This window comes from Sarcophilus harrisii, chromosome 4 (assembly GCF_902635505.1).
Source record: "Sarcophilus harrisii chromosome 4, mSarHar1.11, whole genome shotgun sequence".
NCBI classification, from domain to species: domain Eukaryota; kingdom Metazoa; phylum Chordata; class Mammalia; order Dasyuromorphia; family Dasyuridae; genus Sarcophilus; species Sarcophilus harrisii.
The window spans coordinates 236,344,093-236,363,000 of NC_045429.1; the positions used below are offsets into that span (position 1 = coordinate 236,344,093).

An 18,908-nucleotide genomic window follows, 5' to 3' on the forward strand; every position below is an offset into this window, starting at 1 on the left:
ACTTCAAGATTCTTTCTACTTTGTTAGCTGCCTCTTGATGTAGAGTCTTTCTCTAAATGTAAATTATATGAGGGAAGGAGAGAAAGAAAATGATTTTAAAAAACTCCTCTAGTTATTGTTATTTTAATTTGTACATTTTAAATTCCTCTTTAGCTTTTATATCACCCAGGTGATACAAGTAGATGGTTTAGTGAATTCAGTGTTGTACTTGGAATTGGGAAGACCTATATTCAATTTTCTCTTTACACACTAACTTAGCTGTGTGACCATGGCAAATCCCTTAAATTCTTGGCCTTTGTTTTTTTCATTTAAAATCTGGGGTTAATAATAGCATCTACCTTAGAGGGTTATTGTGAGAATCAAATGGAGGTAAAGTATGAAATGCTTTGCAAACCCTGAAATACCATAAAATAGTATTATTACTTATTAATTTTAAAATGTATTCCTCCTTTTTTGTTTCCTGACTGGAGAGCAGTGGGGATAGCAATGTAGTGTCATGGATAGAATACTGGCTTTGGAGGTAGAAGCACCTTGAGTTCAAATGTGGCTTCAGATACTTATTAGTTGTGTGATCACTTAACACCAATTGACTCCCAAAAATAATAATAAAATTTATATATAATTAAAAAAAAAGAAATCAGGTCTCAGAGAGTCCCAAGGAAAAAACAAAGAAGCACTGAAGGAAAAAAAAAGTGTTTTTGTAAAACCAGTCATTTTGTTAACTATCTATCAATATATGCAATGTCTATATACATGATTCTCTACCTTTTCATGGAAGGAAAGGCGATTGATGCATTTTCTCATGTTGTTTTTTCAGAGATAAGTTTTATCATACATAGTATTTACTTTTATTCTTGTTTCTTGTATCATTGTTGCATATGTTATATATATTAAACTCTTAGCATAATGCCTAGAGCTTGGCAAAGTGTCTGTTATATTTTGTTTTGTTGCTTTTTTTCCAGTTCTGCTTAATTCTTTGTGACTCCATTTAGGATTTTCTTGTCAAAAGATACTGGGATGGTTTTTCATTTCATTATCCAGCTCTTTTTACAGGTGAGGAAATTGAGGCAAACAGGATTGAGTGACTTGCATACAGCTATTAAATGCTTGAAATCATACCTGAATTCAGGAAGATGAGTCTTCCTGATTCCAGGTGTGGCATTGTATCCACTGTGCCACATAGGTGCCTCTTTGGTACATAGTAGTTACTTTAATTCATGTTTATTGATTGATTTTCCTGATTATGATTACTTCACCTTGTGGCAATTCATATATCTTTTCATGTTTCTCCAAACTCTTCATATCAATCATTTCTTATAGTGCAAATTCCATTATGCTTATGTACCTTCCTCTGATTGATAAGCATCTACTTTATTTACAATTCTTTGCTACTACAGAATGGGCTACTATAAATGTGTTTTTGCATACAGGGCCTTTCTTTTTAATCTATGATTTCCTTGGAGGTATATGCTTATCATAGAATTTCTAGGTCATAAGATCAGGAAATCTATAGGATTATAGATTTAGCACTGGGAAATATTTTTGATATCATCTAGACTAACATCTTCATTTTGCAGATGAGTAAACTGAGCTATGAAGAAGTTAATTTGCCCAGGTTCAACAAGTAGTAAGTGATAGATTGAATTTGAAAGGACATAGACATTTCAGTCATTTTTCTAACATGATTTTAACTCAATTTTCCCAATAGTTGGACTAATTCACAGCTTCACCAATAGTATATTGATATGTCTGTTTTAAAATCTATTTCCAGCTCTGGAATTCCATGATTCTATAAAAATATTACCAATATCAGAGACAATAAATTTATATATATATATTTTTCCCCACAGCCTTATGAAATGTGTACTGATTTATTATCCCATTTAATAGAGAAGGGCATAAAAATTTAGAGAAATTAAGTGATTTGCTCATGGTCATCAACCTATTAAATGGAAAAGTCAAGCTGAGATTTGAAACTTTGCATAGGGGTCCTCAAACCATGGCCCACGGGCCAGATGCTGCAGCTAAGGACAATTATCCCCCTCACCCAGGACTATGAAGTTTCTTTATTTAAAGGCCCACAAAAGAAAGTTTTTGTTTTTACTATAGTCAGGCCCTCCAACAGTCTGAGGGACAGTGAACTGGTCCCCTATTTAAAAGTTTGAGGACCCCTGCGGCCTAGAACATAGTAGATGCTTAATAAATGTTTATTGAATTGAATTGGTTCCAAATTTAGGATTATTTCCATTTCTTCATTGCTTTTGCTGTCTTTGGTAGGAAAGAACATTGAAAACTAAGAGACAGAATTGTGTGAAATGTATGTGAAATATACATATACACATATAATAAGCAATAAAATATTTTAAAAAATACTCTACATCTTATAGTATACCAAAATAAGAACAAAGTTCATTAGCCAAAAAGAAGGGGGAGGGAATCAAAAGAACAATCATAAGTTTGATTTAATTAAAAAAAAAATGAAATGACTCAGTCTAAGTGTTCAAAGTCACTAAAATATGCAAAGGTAATAGCAGATCTGATTTAATCATCTAATTATAATTCAGATCAGAACAGAAAGTCAAAGTTTAGTGAAATTAAAACCATAGATGAGGAACCAAAGCAGAAATGGTGAATGTTGCTTTAAAAAATATTTTTTTCTTGTTAGGTTATATTCATAAACTGGTTTGCCCATTAGACTTTTTGTTTTCAAAACCCTCTAGTGTTTTTCTGTTCTAACAACATTTTAGAATTTGGAAACAACTTTAACTTAATTTGGAGGCATCTGTTCCCTTTTATTCTACTAAGAATTCATTTTCATTGGTGTGATTTCGTTTTGGAAATTTTCAGTTTCTCTTCTTTTCTAATGAGATAGGATGGTAGAATGGAAAGAAATCTGAGTTTGAAAACATATTTAAATCCTGGCTCTAATATTTATCACCTGTGTGACTATAGGCAACTCATTTTCCTTCTCTGGGCTATAACTTTCTTTTATGCAAGAGGAGAGAGTTGGACAATGTGATTTATAAAGTCTTATTTTTGTTTAACTGAGGTCAATAGAATTCAATAAGGGAAAAGCTGCTTTTTCATATTTCATTAATGGTTCAGGAAATTAAGTTATAGATTCTACTATAGATTCAGAATTGTAAGGGTCCTCAGAGATCTAGGTCAACTTCCTCATTTTTTTTTTATATCAGGAAATGAAAAGGTCTATGGAAGTTGTCTAAGGTCACACAGATGGTGTTTGAGCCACAGATTCTCTGTTGCCAAATTCAGTGTTCTTTTTATTTTGCTACACTGGCTTTTTGTCTAAAATAACAGAAGTTTTCAAAAGAATCAATTAGAGAACTGCTGTAAGGGAAAATATCATAGCAACCTTTTAGCAAAATTTATGAAAATAAAAATCATGGTGTTTTGGAATGTGAATTTATATAGTAAGATAGAAGCTAAAGTGAATGAATTTGCTTATCTTCATAGTAGAATTTAAACACATGAGAACCATGAAAGGAAGAGTGAACAAATCATAAAGATATGTTAAAGGGGTTTTTAGAGAAGATCTAATTCAACTTTCTCATTTTAGGGATGATGATGAAAGGAAGAACATGTCCCCAGTCCTTCAATTTTTTCATGAACCTCATCTGTACCAACTTTCCTTCTTCTCCTCTCTGCCTAAATCATCAGCAAGAATATTTAGGGAAAGAGGGAGCAGAAGATATTTTGTCTTTCTTTCTTTGTTCATTCCCTGGAAAAAGAAAATGGTGAAGATCTAATGAAATGTGACCACTAGACTTGTGGTCCTTCTTCCCAGTCATATCAAGTAGCTGAAATATACAAGAGCTCCATTACCCTCTAAATCCCTTCATTAATGTGCCCATAAGCTACTGCTTTCCAAATTTCACTACCTCCATCCTTCACATTCTGCAGACATCCCCCTGCCCCCACCCCTGTATATCACTAAGCCAGTGAGGTAATAGGAACCACTGAGGAATCAGTCCAGGAGTCACCTCAGGCCCTGGAATAGGATTACTGTCATAATACCATCTCTTGAAACCAATGACGCAAGCTTTCTCTGGCAGAACAACCAAAAGAAAGTATAGAAGCAGAATCAGTATGAGATTTTTTTTTCTTATTCTGAAACCCCAATAAAATGAACTTCATAATAAGGGGCTATAAACTTAAATATATAGATTATAGTTCTTTTGAAAAGAAAAACACATCTAAAGAAGGATCAATTTTTTCTTTGTTAAGGATTATTTTCAGCCTCTGTGAATAAAGGCAAGAATCTGTGAGTTAAGAAAATCAGTAGCTGAAGAAGTAATGAGAGCTAAGAAATCAAGTGGAAAATAAAAAAAAAAGTAAGTTACATCAGTGAAAAGTCATGGAGAAAAAAAAAAGGGCATGATGGAGAATAAAACGGGAATGAAACCAAAGTTCCAAACTTATGGAGAAGCAAGATGGAGCTACAGGCAAGAAAAAACAATTCAGAATAATTAATAATTGAGAATATGTCTTGCCTAATGCTTTAAAAGAGTACTTTTAAAGTTTCATACTTTCAGGGGAAAAGAAATGAGAAAAAAATCAGGAAATTAGGTGGGGAAACTAGTTAATATCTCAAAACAATCTAGTAAACATACTAAAAAGAGTCATATTATAATGTGATTTTTGTCTATAAAAACATCCCTTGTTATGGAATTAAGAAGAATCAAAATTTCAGTTAACTTAAAGGACAGTGAAGGAATGACTGTATCCATATAGATAGCTAGGAAGGATATACAATCATTTTTGACTCTTCATCTCTCCCATTTATAGTCGATTGTTAGCTCCTATTGCTTTTACCTGCAAATGCTACATTGTTTCTCTTTCCACCACTCACAAACTATTATCTTAATTCTTGGCAATTTGTATAGATTATCACAAAATTCCTAGTCTTCTTCCAATTTCTAATCTCTCTCTCCATGCATTTCCCAAAATCATATTCCCAGAGCAAAGGTCTGATCACACTGCTCTCTGATGAAAACAGTTTTGTGCCTTTAGAATAAAATAGAAGCTGCTTTGAATGGTATTTAAATTCCTCCACAAAGTAGACTTCCCATTACTATTTTCCTTCCCTATTTCACTTTGCTTCACAAACATTACATCCCAGTCAACCTGGGCTACTAGCTGTGCCAACTCAATATTTTATCTCTGTTATTTCATAAAAGCTTTATGCATCTGAATGTATGAAATGTACTCCTTCCTTGCCTTCCATCTCTTGGAATCCTAAACTTCCTTCAAGAATCACTCAATTTTCATTTCTTACATTGTTCTTCCTGACCTTCCCCAATTCAAAATTCTTTTATCTTCTAATCATTTTGTATTTACATATCAGAATACTAATAATACACTGTAGTCCACAGTAAAATATAATGACCTATGAGCAGAGAACATTTCTTTTTTGCTTTTATATTCCTGTTGCCTAATACAGTGCCTGACATATAAAAAGTGCTTAGTAAATACTTGTTAAATTGTATTAGGATCCATTTTGTTTTTTTCTTTGTGTTTTTAATACATATATGTTGAATAGAATTGACATGAAATATAAGGTTAGATTAAGTAGCCACAGATAAATTGCATTATGCCAGATTATTCAGTGACTTTTTTTTTATTCTTCTTTTGGTGATTTCTTCCAGTATCATAGGAAATATTCCCTACTACTGAACAGAAATTGCCCTTCTGTACTTTTCCCCTGGCAAATAGTAGTTTAATAAAAATTGATTGGTTGACTTCATCTTGATTTCATTCTGAATCAAAAAGAAAATAAGGGCACCTATTATTTCCTTGTAATTAAGACTGTCCTTTATGTTCATACTATGGCTTATAAAAACTCATTATTTTGCTTGATTTTTATGAGATGTAGCTAGGTTGTGCAGTGGAGAGAGCACTGGCCTGGAGTCAGGAAGACCTAAATGCAAATTCTCTCTTAAATACTTATTAGCTGTGTAACCATAATCTTTTTCTGCCTCAGTTTTCCGATTGAAAAAAGGAAAATAATAGCACCTACTTCACAAGTTTGTTGAGAGATTTAAATGAGATAGTATTTGTAAAGTTCTTACCTCAGTGCCTGGCAAAGAACTATATAAATATTAGCTATTATTATTGATGATGATGTTATAACAATCCTAATAGTTGTTATTTCCAGATTACAGATAGGGAAATTGGGTATGAGAGAGTTCAAGTGATTTGCTTCTGGCCACACAGGTAGCAACAGCAAAATTGTGATTTAAGCCCCTGTCTTTTGACCACCATGTTTAAATCCAAAGGTTTTTCCATTACATTACACACATATTATATCTTAAAGCTTTGGTTATTATACCCTTCCATGATTTCTTCTGCAGACAAAGTAGTCCAAATTGCTTAAGCCTTTCCTTAGAGACTTATGTTTGAAGTTTTTAGTAATTTATGTTGTTTATTATACACATTTCAAGAATTCAAACTGAAGGGACTTAGACTTGGAGTCACTATGTTGGAAAACAAGGAGAGAACTCTCACATTATGAAGGACTGTGAGCAGCAGCATAGTTAAGAAGATGGCACAAATCCAAACTATGAGGTGAAAATTAAAGAAAGAGATCCAGCCAGGCAAACAGATTTCATTAATCTGAAGAAATATGGGCAGATAAAAAGAAAGAAGGGATAAGCAGAAATGGAATTAGACAGCCAATTAGATGTCTGAAGTGAAATCTGCCCTAAAAGGACCAGGTAATATTGGGGTTATATACACTAAGGTATTGTGTCACAGAACAAGGCAGTATTCTGTTCCAAATCCTCCAGTGCTGTGGTAGAAAGACTGCTTAAAGGGAGGTTAGAGAAGAATTGCCAAAAATTATCAAAAGCATGAAAAGATTCACTGGGGGAAAAATAGTTTGAAAGAGCAAGGTTTGCATTGTTTAAGATAACCAGAAATTCCAGTTTTCCTGGAGCAATAATGATAATTCTAGAGTTAAAAGAAAACTACATGAAACTGTAATAAAATTAATCTTATGAGATTTTTTGAATTATTATGCCTAAGAAAAAATGGGTGTGTGATTGTATACAAGATGATTTATAGGTTTTATAGCATGTAAGAAAGGCAGTATGACATGATGAGGCGAGAGCTAGCCATTGGACCAGGAAGACGAATTCAAGTTATGCCTTTGGTACTTACTAATAGACAGTGTGACCCTAGACATTTAATCTTTCAGTGCTTTGGGCAACTTTCTAAGTTTACAAGTTGTGGAGAAAGTTGTGAACAGTGTTGGAAAAGGGAGTTTCTTAACCTGGGAATTAAATCATAGGTTTGGTATTTATCTCCAATTTTGTGAAACCCTGATTCTGGTGGAGAAAACACAGCATTCTTTTGTTTGGTTATTTTGCAGTGAAGGAGTTACCAATTTCCTTGTCTTCGTTTCAAGCTGAAGTCTGATGTAGAGTGATACAGAAGAAAGATAAGTTCCTCACTGAGTAAGAGTCACAACTGGTAGGGTACTCCTCTTTCTTCGCCATGAATCAGCTTGGAAACTGACTGTTGGAGGCAGTGTGGAACTCTAAACCGGGGCCCCTGAAGCTTTGGGGAAGAAGGGATAGTACTCCATTTCTGCAGTTGTACCAGGTGGCATGGTGTCAGTGAGACATAGAGGGACATGGGGAGGAATTATACTTCACCTGGGACCCAGTATTTGCATTCTAAGGAAATAGAAGAACTCCTTCATACCTTGTCTATTTCTGGCTGTCACTTCCTGAAGGCTTCCTTGCTAGAACATCTTTTATCCAAGGATCTACAATAGTGGATGTTGTCCATTTCCACAGCGATATGGCTGTGATTGTACCTGGCTGGCATTCTGCATGGCCTGGAGAACTCTGACACATGGGATACATGGAGTATCTACCAGTAGAAGTAATGTTTTATATGGGCTTTGAGAGATCACTGGGTCTCTGTTCCCTACCTTTTCTACTGTTCAACTGAACTTTTATCAGATTCTTTGTCACAATTTTGACATGGTCTCTTGGTACTCTCATTTTCTGTTGACAAGGGAAGACATTTGAAAATTTGAATTTTTTTTTTAGATATTATTTAGTTTAATGATAACTGTTATAGATAAGGACTATGGAGCAATTAGAACTTAAATGCTAGTCAAGTCAATAACCATTGTGTTCTGGAATGGATATATAAATACAAGGAACAAATTTAAATCTTTGTTCTTAAAGATCAAATAAGATAATGTTTGCAAAATATTAATACAGTTTCTGGCATATAGCAAACACTTGATATATTTGATATGTTTTCCTGTTTTTCTTTCCTTCCTTCCTTCCTTCCTTCCTTCCTTCCTTCCTTCCTTCCTTCCTTCCTTCCTTCCTTCCTTCCTTTCTTCCTTTTAGGATTTTACATTTTAATAAGGAAAGATAACACCTAAAAGGGAGGTGAAAAGTAAGGTGGGATAATGGTGATGAAGTCCAATGAATCAGAATCAGAGTTGGGAGAAGAAATAAAAGATAGCTCCCCTTTTTTCTTCAATAAAATGGAAATTCCAGAAGATATTCATCAATGGGACAAAGGAGCTCCAGGGCAGAAGGATAGTGGGGGAGATAATGAGGAAATTTCTTAAGTAAGGTTACTTGTACAAGCCAGTAAGCCATGAGGGCAGGACTAAAAGGACTTGCTCTTCTGACTGTCAGCTGTTTTCTTTTTCACTATACCTATACCCCTTCTTATCACTAGTCCAGCTATGCCAAGGGACAACTCACTAGGAATGTACAAAGTCTATAAATGAACAAATGCCATAAGACACTAAGAACAAGAAGGACTTAGCTTAGTCTAACTTAGAGCCAAGAGGTGATATTTTGAAAAAAAAAAAAAGGAAATTTAGCACGGTTTGATACCAGTAAATGTCAAACATGACCTTTTCTTTTGAGTGTGTAGTGTTTGTATTTCTGCCACAATTTTGTGATGGACAATCTCTGTTCTAAGTATAGCTGGTTTCTTTTCTGGAAGAGAAGGTGAAGGGGCTCAAGGAATATCTCTATATTGTAAGTTTTGGGGGATAATGATGTGCTCCTTAAAAAAAAACCAACAATAAAGAGGAGCCTCATGTAGAGGAGAAAAAGATGTAAAGACATAGAAGGGAAATCTGACCTGAGTCAGGAGAGTGGAGAGTAAGAAAACATTACCAACAGGTGGAAAGGAAGATGGAACTCTAGATTTGGGGCCAAAAGTTCCAATTTGAAGCTCTTCCTGAAGAGAAAGCAATTTTATGATCTCAGAGGAAAGCATCTACTTTTCTTTCTTAGGAATGATGAAAATAGAGCTTTTAGATAAGATATTATCCAATAAAAGTCAGAAGAAGAGTAGTGGAGGCTGATGACTTTCTGTTCAGATGAACTAAGTGAACTATTTGACAATGGGTCTGGCTTTTTTCTCTACCCCTAACAAAGGCCTTTTTAAAACTTCAAAGTAGATGAAGTAACCATTTGCAGATTCCATTTGTGGTGAGTCACATAAGCAGAGATGATACTTCTAGGAGAAACTTTGAAATGGTTGCTAAGATTATGTACTCTTGGGTAAGAGTCCAGGCACAGGTGGTATTTTCAAACAGTTTGTCATTGAAGGCAAGGGATACAGGAGAGAAAAGTGATTTTTGTAAGTGAACAGCTGGTTAAAAAAGGTGGTATCTGAGGATGGGATTTGGATTTTTTGGTCCATGACTTAAATTATAGGAATGACTCACTTCTACCTTGGGATGGAGCTGGTGAGAGAAACTAAGGACAATATTGGAGTTTCTTTTTAGCTCCATCATGGTACAAGGTGAAAATCCAAGAAAGGACAGGAACTGTTCACTTCTAATTTTGCTTCTGTTTTCTCTGCTGAGCAGAATGACCTTTGGTTTAGAAAGGGTAGGACAAATATGTCTCATAGTATTAAGTTAGAGAAACCCTAGCTACCCTTAATGAATTTGATTTACTTGGCTCAGATTAACTTCATACTCACTTAGAACTGGTAAAAGTGATTACTGAGCTGCTATCAATGATATTTAGAACAACAGAAGTACTAAAGGACTGGTGAAGGACAAATGTCTTGATTTTCAAAAAACAGAAGAGAATAGAGTCTGCAAATGGTGACTTGATGAGTTTGGCTTCAACTCCTGTCAAAATGCTAGAAGATGTTATTAAAGAGATGGTTAGTTAAGAGCTAGAAAATGTAAATGGCTTTCAAAAAGAGGTGGAATGGCTTTTAGCAAGAGCAGGCCATTCCAGACTAATCTCATTCCTTTTTAAAAAATCTATCTATCTATCTATCTATCTATCTATCTATCTGTTGGTCAGTCTGTCTGTCCGTCTGTCTATCTATCCATCTGTCTATCTAATTATTCATTCATTCGTTTTAGGCATTTAAGTGTCAGAAAAGTCAGAATGCTGGGCTTAAAGTCAGGAAGATCTGAGTTTAAATTCAATCTCAGACACTTACTTATTGTAGATTTGTGGGCAAATCACTTAACTTTTGTTGGCCTCATTTTTCCCAACTATAAAATGAGGATAATAATAATAATACCTACCTCCCAGGGTTGTTGTGAGGATCAAATGAGGTAATTGTAAAAAAGCAATTCGAGCAGTACTTGACACATAGTAGGTACTACATGAATATTAACTATTATTGTTATTATTTATATTTTTGGCAGGGCAATTGAACTGGTATGCAAAGTGAATACTGTTAACCTCAGTTTTATCAAAGCATTTAATAAAGTGTCTCATGCCATTCTTTTTGAAAAGATAAAGAGATACACGGCAGATAGTGGTACAACTACATGGTTTTGGAACTGATTGAATGGCAGGACTTGAAGACTAGTCATGATGGCTTGACATCAATTTGGCTGGAGTTCTTCAGTGAAATGCATTAGGAATCTTTGTTTGGAGCTGTGCTATTAAACATTTTTATCAATCACTGAAATAAAGATATAGATGGTATATTTATAAAATCTGCAGATGACCCAAAGTTGGGAGAAAGAGCTAATACTCCTGATGACCTTCAGGATTCAAAAAGGTCTCAACAGGTTAAAACGTTGGACTGCATAGAAGAAAATGTAATTTCTAAAGGAGATGTAAGAATTTTTATTGTGTGTTCATTTGTTTATTTGTTTTCAGTTGTGTCTATGGCCTCATTTGGGGTTTTCTTGGCAGGGATACTGGAGTTGTTTACCATTTCCTTCTCCAGCTTAATTTACAGAGGAAACTGAGGCAAAGTTTCTTCTTCTTTAGAGTTGCTCAAGGGATTAAGTGATATCACCAGCAGCACACAGGAAGTGGGTTTGAGAAGTAGGGTTGAATACAAGTCTTTCTGATCTCAGAGCCAATTCTCTCTATTCACTATGCCAAATAGTCTCTTTGCTACTGGCCAAAAATGCAAGGCTACATTCAGACCAAACCATGAGTGAAACCCCATACTGCTGCTATCTGACCAGAGAACTAAAAGCAGAATTGGACTCTTCCCAATGAATGATCAAGGGGGCAAACTTCTATTGGAAATCCCCCATGTCACATAGTGAAATCCAACACTTGGAGATCTTGTTCACTGTCATACCCTGCATACTTGTATGTCAGCAACTGAACAATGTTATTTCAGTATTAACTCTGCAGAGTGAAAATGAAAATATCTAACAAATACTTTCATTTTATACCCTCTGGCTGGATGACTAAAACTCAATGAACCCTGGCACTGAGGCACTTTGAGTAATGTTTGGATATGAAGATTCTTTGTGATAAGAAACTTGATATTATGACTTAGATGATACAAATTCCAAGAATTCATCACCTATGAATGTATTATTGGTAGTAAGACCTCAGGAAGTTCTGTGGATTGATCATGCTATCGAGATTCTATAAATGGAGATGTCACTCAGCTAAAAAGTGTAGAATTCTAGCATATATGATACCTATGAATGGTAACTAACATTATGTTCCTGGAGAAACTGGCAATCACTTATTCCCTCTTTCTTTCTTTCTTTCTTTCTTTCTTTCTTTCTTTCTTTCTTTCTTTCTTTCTTTCTTTCTTTCTTTCTTTCTTTCTTTCTTTCTTTCTTTCTTTCTTTCCTTTCTCCAAACATTTGGTATTTTTAAAAGTAAGTAACTGACTATAGTTTAGGCTCTAATAATTCTTAGGATTAAATCCTGGAGTGTGAAAATGGACTTGGATTTTGCTGAGGAATGAAATAATGGTGTTTTGTGGAATTGGTTTGGATTAAATAAAAGCCTTAAATGAATACCTAATGATCCACTGAGATTTTATTGAATCTCAGTTTCCTACTGTTTTGCAACCGTTTTTTTTTTTCTGTAGCTGACTAAAATAAAAATTGGACACTTATTTACTTCAGTTTTACCCTTGTTTGGTGAATTTATACAATTTTTAAGGATGGATTTTGTTCATAGTGAAACTGGGTACATAATAGTTTCTCAAATATTTATGATTCTGCAATTACTTTATATTGATTGTTGCTTATCAATTGAACTTAACTAATATTTACTAAGCAATCATTATATGAAAGGAACTATGGTACCAACCTATGAGGATAAGTTAATTTTCTCATATATACTTTATAAAGGAAGGAAAACAGGCTGAGATAGGTTATATGAGGTTGTGTAAAGTTTGTTCAGCCAATTATTTGCAGAGGTAGAATTAAAATTTCTCATACCTGATATATTAGAGATACAGTGAGACATTTTCAGACATAACCAATATTTTGAATTGTTTTGAGTGAGTATTCTTGTTATAAGGATACAAAAAAGTAAAGGATGTTATTCAATTCTTAAAAAAAAAAAACACAATAAAATATCATGAAGAGAGGATAAGGAAGTTCAGAAAGGGACACAGACAACAAGCACAGCATTGGAACCACCCTGTTATATTTGAAATCTACCCTCCCTAATACCTTTCCCTTCTAAAAAATCCCCAACAAAAAATCCCCCCAAAACAAAACCCCAAACTAACCTAACTCAGCAAGCAAAATGTAGAAAAGGGATTAATGACTTAATTTGTAGTCCCATTTTCTGTGCCTTGTTGGGGCAAATATTTGTATGTGTCTATTTCATAAAAATAAAAGGGAAAATTATTGAAAAAACCAAAACCAAAACTCAGCACAGATTAGCAACAAGACTGTTCTCCATGCCACTAGATAAAATTCTGCTTTGAACTCACATTTTTCTTTCTCATTATCAATTCCTTTGACTCCTGCAGTGTAATTTTGGAATATGTCACTCTTTGATTAAGGGAGAATAAACAGCAGGGTTTATTGACAACATATGCTGATGTAACCCTAGCAATTCTTTTAAAGGAAACTACAGCTAGTCACCTTTTTGTGGGCAGCCTAACCACCATTCAGTGGCTAGAAATGTTCCTATAAACAGAAAACTGAAAAATATCCCAGTAATGTAATACAAAAAAGGGTTTGTGTATAGTTTCATATCATGATCAACAAATAGCACAATCCCACAGAAATTTGATAAGAGATCAATTCCAGAGTCATCAAATTACAGATTTCTTGGGGATTAGCCACAGCACTGTGATCTCCAAATTCCAAATACAGAATTAAAGCCTGTGGTAGGAGAAAAAAATCAAATATTTTAAGACTTCTTGTAAAAGCCAGAAGAGAGAAATCAAAGAAAAAGTCAGCCTTAGAGGAGCATAGCTTCATTTAAAAAAAACATACATATACATAAAAAGTCATTTAATTAAATAACTAAGTGCATTTATACGAGCAAAGCATGATGGAAAAAGGCATTGGCTTATCTAAATTATTAATGGAAAAAACCAAACCCCCTGATTTTATGGAAATATCCTGATAAGTGAGGCAAACACATTTCTGGCATTCTTTAGAGAATTGTTCCCCTTTTTTCCCTAATAGTCTCTATTGGGTCAGGATGAAAGATCATTCTTTGGAAATAGACATACAAATATTAATTCTACTATTCAGAAAGATTTCCTCTATGTGGGGGTATGAATGAATATAGAGAAGACCCAAACCTGGTTGAATAGCAAATTCCTCCAATTAAGTATTATAGTTTCCAAATATTTATTAATTCACTAAAGCATTTGTCACTGCTCAATTGTGTCCAACTCTTCATGGCCTTTTTTGGGTCATGGCAAAGATACTGGAATAGTTTGCCATTTCTTTCTCCAGCTCATTTTACAGATGAGAAAACTGAGGCAAAACAGAGTTAAAGTGACTTGTCCAGGTTCACACAGTTAGTGTCTGAGGTCAGATTTCAGTTCAGAAAATGAGGTTTCCTGACTTCAGGCTTGGTGCACTATGCACTGTGTTACTAGGGAAGATCACATACAGGAGGTACGATTTGGGCTGGCCCTTTAGGGAAAAATAAGAATTTTGAAAGATATCAGAAGGATATTATAGCAAAGGAGAACAGCCTAAAAAAATTTGTAGAGGTGGGAGGTGAGGGGCTGAATTCAAGGAATATTTTGTATTCCCAACTAGGCTGTACTTAAAATGTAGAAGGAAATAAATATGAAATAAGCCCAGAGAAATAAATTGGAGACAGTTTACAGAAGTCCTTAAAAGCCAAGTTGAGGCATCTATTCTTGAATTTCTAAGCAGGATACAAATAAAATCCTACTATCAGGGCATTATTTTGGATAAGCTGACATTTTTATTAGATATTAATGGATTGTCATAAAGGTTACCAATTTCAGGAACTTTTCAAAAGGTAAAAATACAGAGCTTGCCCAGTTTTGATAGATATTTGAAGACTGATATCTATATTTTAAATAATCTCTTAGAGAATACTAATATGGGTTATAAAGAAAGAGGCATAAGGACTGGGGTAGCTAGGTGCTAGGTCTAGAGTCAGGAAGTATCATATGTCTGAATTCAAATCTGGCCTCAGATACTTATGGCCATGTGACCCTGAGCAAGTCACTTAATTCTTTTTGCCTCAGTTTCTTCATCTGTGAAATGAACTGAAGAAAAACATGGCAAATTATTCCAGTATCTTTGACAAGAAATAGTCATGAAGGACAAATGGGAACACAATTGAACAACATATGTATCACTATTTTTCCAATGTTGCAAAAAAGATGTTCTTGTTAAAAAAATAAAACAAATTCCTTTAAAAGTGTTACTGAATTAATGTATTTAAGATTCTTAGCCTCTATTTGTTGTGCGAAGTGCCTGAGACATTTTGAGTAAAAAAAAAAAAAAAAGTAATGCTCATGTTTAAAATGGCTGGAAACTACTAGTGTAAGAGAGTTTGAGTAAAGAAAAAAGATGGAAGGGAAAGAAAAGTATCAGTGAATAAATGTACTACAAGTTTCCAAGCCAAATGGAGCAAATGTATGGTGAATTCCTGACACATATCACAAAACTGGCGTAAAGGGAATATAAAAAAGCACAATGTATATAATTTTTTGAGACATATGTCATAAGTCTCACAAAAAAACATAGCATCTGATAAATAATTAACTTGCTTTGATGATAATGTATATTTTTACAAGGTAGGAGAAGTAAGGAATGAGACTTCTACTCTGGACCAACAACAAACAACTATTTGATGGAGTAATATGGATATGGAAACCAGGAGAAAATAATTATGTCTTCTTAGAGTCTGTGATAGTCAAGAAGAGGAAAATTTGGACTAGTCAGACATGAATTCTTTATTTAGGATAATGGATTTTATCAAATTTGGAGAAGAGACATCTGGAATATGATCTTCTGGTTTGAGTTTCTAAAGTGGAATATACCTCAAGAGGGATAAGAGGCATTCAAGGATAAAATTCTGACAACACAGCCTTGAATGACCCTAATAGTGAAGAAAAAAAGGGCTGATAGCTAAAGTGTCTTATTATGTGATAATACCAATTGAAAATACATGTACAAACAGAAGCAGAGGCATGTAACCAAGGAGAAATATAAAAGTGTGGCACTGCCATAAAGAAGGCTAAAATCCAGAATGAATTGAAATACGCAGAAAATTCTAAGGATAACAAAGAAGATTAAAAACCCCTCAACATATTGGGACAAGAAGAATAATGAAGAAGGAGTTGGGCTTTTTGTTTGAGGTGAATATGATGCTGTTAACCTGGTAAAAGCAAATCTACCAAATCCCTATTTATTTCCACCTTTATTATTTCACAGTAAAAATGAATAAGAGAAAATGGATTATTTCAAAAGTACAATTGATATATGAACTCATCAGTATGGGTATTCTTGACAATGATACATGTAACATCCATGTTTGGTCATTCTTGTTCAAGTCCTCCAATAATATACTGCAGGAGTATGTTCAACATTTGAGGGGCTTCCTTCATCTGTTTAATATTGCATGAATACTAGCATATAGGCTATCCATTAGTTATACCTTGCTCTGGTTATGTGACAGTCTATCTATTTTTTTCCAGGCTCTATCCCTGCTTCTCCTGCAAAATTAAAAAAGTATATTTAAAATGCTTTGCAGCCCACTCAGAACCATCATACCCATGTCATGCCTTTTGGGTGTCTTTGACTTTAATTCTTCAGAAATTATAGCATTCTATGACTTGCAGTCATATAATAGTGCCAGGAGAATACTGGTATTAAAAATATGGGCCTGGATTCTGAGAACAAGCACGGGGACATTGGAAAAATGGTGCAACTTTTTATTCAGTAATAAAAGGAGAGTATTGAAACAAAAATAAATAAAATGCTAATATAAGAGAAGGATTTATTTGCTTCATATGAGTTCAAGTCAACTGGTTCAGACTGAGGATCTGAGGCTGGATTTGAACTCAGGTTCTCCTGATTTGAGGGCTGGTGCTATATCCACATTATTTTGAGATGGAGTCCATAAGCTTCACCTTTGACAGACTTTGCTAATGGAATCCATGACACATACAAAAAGATTGAGAACTTTTGGACCTGGTTGTTGAACCTAAAGAAAAAAAGATTGGAATGGGTAAGTGGGAAATGATTACTGTACAAGAATATGTGAAGGTCTGCCATATAGATATTCTACTTGTTTTAGGAGTGTAGAAATAGGAATTATTGGAGTAAGGAGAGAGCAAATTTCTACTTAATACAAAGAAGAATTTCCTAACATTTTCTCCAAATATGCATTTTGTGCTCAGAAATGAGGTCCATATCACTCTAGGTATTCAAGCAAAGACTAGAAGATCATTTCTTGGGGTGCTGTAGAGGAGATTCATGCATAGGATAAGCAATTGGACTAGATGACCTCTAAGGTACCTTTTGACTCTATCTGAGGTCTTCTGAAACTATGGTAGGTACCGTCTGCTTCTGTTTTTAGAAATGCTGCAAATACAAAAAAAGTCCAAATTAAAGGATGACTAAGATGTCTCTGTTTCTAATCTCTATATATAAATATCCAAATTCAGGGGATTTCTCTGAATCTCTCTAACAAATATACACTAGTTTCCAAGTCTCCTGTGGAGTAATTCAAGTGGATTAACTCTTAAACCAGAGGAGATAACACTGGATTTACTCTGGTTCGCTGACTTTTCAACTAAAGGTAGTGCAGAGAATGAAGTAATTTTAATGAAAAATAAAACTCTTTTTTGGGCAACTATTCTCAGTTAGAAGGTAGCTATAGTACATAATAATGATAAAACGTGGTCCTTTCCATCAATAAGCTTATAAATGAAGACAAGATATATAAGCAACATGTTAGGAAAGATAACAGGAGAATAGGTCAGAATAGAAAGAGAAATGGTAAAGATAAGGTAAGTCAAAAGAAACAAACCTTTTAAAGTATTATGGGGACAAAGAAGAGCCTGTGAAAGACTAAAAAATGTAGGAATGAGAGGTAAAAGCAACAAGGTTTTACAGTCCCATAAAATTCAAGATGAGGAGGGATGGAGAGAAGGAAAAGGTAGTTATAGAATCTCTGAGTTGGAAGGGATCTCAGACCTCATATAGTCCAACTGCTGTCTAAATAGAAACTATCCCTGTAGATCCCTACAGCAAGAGTGATCATCCAGACTTTGCTGGAAAACCTTTGGTGAGGATTATAGTTAACATTTATTAACATTTCAAATTTAAATTGACTTCTGTGCAATCTCCAAATGCTGCTTCTAGTTTCGTCCTTTGAAGCTAAGCAACCCTCACCTGAATGGCAATCCTTCATAGGTTGAAGACAGCTATCATGCTTCCCCCTAACTTTTATCCAGTGTAAACAATATAGCACCTTCAAACTTCAATGTGCCATGATCTCAAGGTTCTTCAAATGCTGAAAGTGTCAACTATTTAAGAAAGATTAAGGAAGATGACTGAGAACAGAGTCAAATCTTGAATCTCATCCATTAGAGACTTTTGGATAAATCTACTGCCTGCAAGAATGAATTTTATTATAAAAGACGGAAGATGTACTGAAGGAAGTTAGACAGAGAATTAGAAAAAAGATAAAGAAATGGTAAAGAATATCTTATTTATTAATAAGTTAGCTATGAATGTAAAGGCATTGGATGTGAGTAGGGCCATTTTTCATATCCAATAGTGCCGTGAAAATGAATTTTGGGGTGCTTCAATATTTGTAGATCTAACCAGCATCATTATATCTTTGTAGCTGCTTTAAACATTATTTTGTTGGAATTATGCCCTTTAGCTCTAAATAATACAGCAAAATCATTTTAGGAAGTATCATTAAAACTTACTGAAATCAGTAAGATTTGCTCAAGTAAGGTTTTTTCTTTTTACAAAGTTAGTTTCAGTTCAGATTGCATTGGTACAGGAATGTATGCATTATTAGCTTTTTAAATTAATCAGTCTCTAAATATATTCACATATAAATCAAATTTATAAATATCAGAATGTGATGAACTACATTTTTATTTGTTCTTGACCTAAGTGGCAAAACATGATTTTTCTGCAATTTCAACTTTTTAAAATGTTTCTTAAATTTACAGAA

At 34.2% G+C, this 18,908-nt stretch overlaps 1 protein-coding gene across 3 annotated transcripts in view; it reads right to left on the reverse strand.

The window, feature by feature from the left end:
* Positions 1-18,908, reverse strand: part of KCNQ5 (potassium voltage-gated channel subfamily Q member 5) — a 622,012-nt gene that overhangs the window by 117,554 nt on the left and 485,550 nt on the right. The gene's annotated exons all lie outside the window — the stretch shown is intronic.